Source organism: Seriola aureovittata, chromosome 4 (genome assembly GCF_021018895.1).
Source record: "Seriola aureovittata isolate HTS-2021-v1 ecotype China chromosome 4, ASM2101889v1, whole genome shotgun sequence".
NCBI lineage: Eukaryota > Metazoa > Chordata > Actinopteri > Carangiformes > Carangidae > Seriola > Seriola aureovittata.
The window spans coordinates 9,810,274-9,812,412 of record NC_079367.1 but is presented as its reverse complement, the minus strand read 5'-3'; positions in this window follow the sequence as shown (position 1 = coordinate 9,812,412).

Genomic DNA, 2,139 nt, shown 5'->3' with positions numbered 1-2,139 from the left:
GCGAATTCATTGGAGTCTGGCCCAACCCGCCAGCTTCCAAGTAGGCTACAATCCTGCGACGCGTTCATGTCCGCCTCGTAAAAAAGAATACTAATTTTTTCACTTTCAGTGACTTTTGTTGTGGGTGATTTATTTTAGAGGGACTTAAATTAGAACATTACAACCAGCGGTGGACTGTAGTTAAAATATTCAGTACTGTAGGTTTATAAGCACTTCAACATTTCCATTATCTGCTAGGCTACTTACTTCTAGTCTGCTACACTTCAGAGGGAAATAATGTAGTCTACTTTTTCATTCATTTAAATGGTAGCTGTAGTTACTCATTACTTATGAATATAGCTCATAAAATATGTTGCATTGTCATCAACTAAATTATCCAACTGTATATAAAGTAGTTCAAATGAGTTTAACCTCCACCACCAACAACACAAATTGCCTCTTACATTAATGTCAGTAATAATCAAATGATATATAACACTCACATGGTCCATTCTGCTGTCTAATGTGTATTTATACTTTCAGTATATTTTGCTATTAATACTTCCATACTTCTATTTAGAGTACTACTAGAGTTACTATTACTATTACTAGAGTAATAGTGTTTAACATTTTTATGTATTTTTACTTTAATTCAGTACTTCTTCTGCCACTGTTGACAACAAAATACTTCACCAGCTGTTAAATCGGGTAGAACTTCACTCTAAGATCATCACCAAACTGGAGTTTCAATATACATATACCAGTAGCTTCCTAATTCAAAACCAGTAAGCACAGCCTACTAAATCATAAATCAATTACTCACTCTTTCATGAAGTAATTCTTCCTCCTCTTCTTGTATTTAAGGCATTTTAGTTGCTTGAATGTGTAGCCTATTACTGTAAAGAAGTTTTTAAGAACTTTATCTACTTACACCCTATGGAAGCAGATGTCACAAATAAAAATGACATACAAGTGGAAAGATCAAAGCACTCCCAAAACATGGGGGTCTTGAGCTCATTTTGAAGTTGTCGAAGATCAAACTTTAGGAACAACATACTCAAAGGCATGGTCTTCCTTGACTGCGATATGTTGATTCAGCTCTGAAGTAACTCAGTAAAGTAGATGGTTGTCTGAATTGATGATCAGGCTACCAGTGAGAGGTGAAAATTAACACATGCTCCTTTCTAGCCCAAATAGACATAGAGGAATAAACTAGTAGTTGACAGCACAATTTTTTTCTGACAATTTGATGATTTCATGAGATTTTAAGAAGAACTTGTTCTCTCTCTCTCTTAACATGGCATCTATATCCTAGGATTATGTGATGCTGCACATATGCCAAAGTGGTCATCTGAACCCATACCTAACTTTGCTCGCCATTTTAGGAACAGCTAAACATGTTCTGATACCTCATCCGTATGTTTAATACATCCAGGCACAACAACTTGCTGGCTCCAAGTCCTGTAACCACAGGGCTAAAACACACACACGCTCCAAAATGCAAAATCCCCTCCTAAATATCATATTTGGACAGAAATATCCCATATTCTAAATTGGTAGTTGAAGTATTTAATTTCCAATAGCGCATGAAGGCAGCATCTCAGCCCAGCCAGAGGCCTGCCAAGCCCTCCACCTCGCCCTACTAGCTGCCTGGGTTCAAAACGTCAGGTTTCTATTAGCTACTGTTGCTTTCGTGGTTATTCTATAGATAGACTCTCTGTAGCAGTAAATGAGCACTGTTTCTGGAATCAAATAGCTTAAAAAAAAAAAACATGCAGGGCTTTAATTCAAACGATAGCCTAGATAAAAGAAGAAGAACAGCACTGGACTTTTAGAAATCCTTTAAATAACCTGTGTGAAATGCTGAGGTAATGGTTTCTAATTCTGTTAACAGAGAATTGAAAAAGAAGTTAGATGCCTCACATGGCCCACTTTTCAACAATGAGACAGTGTACACACTAAAAGCACTCCCTCTTCCTAATGGGGACAGAAGTGGAAGAAAGGATGAGAAAGGAATGCATTACGTCTGCATGGCATGTGTAAACATCCAGAAAGCCAATATGCCTTTAGTCTCACCACACACACTCTCAAGACATACAAGCTGACTGCTATGAGCAACTGTTAGTCTGGTATTTATTTTTTTTTTAGCCACGTGTCCCG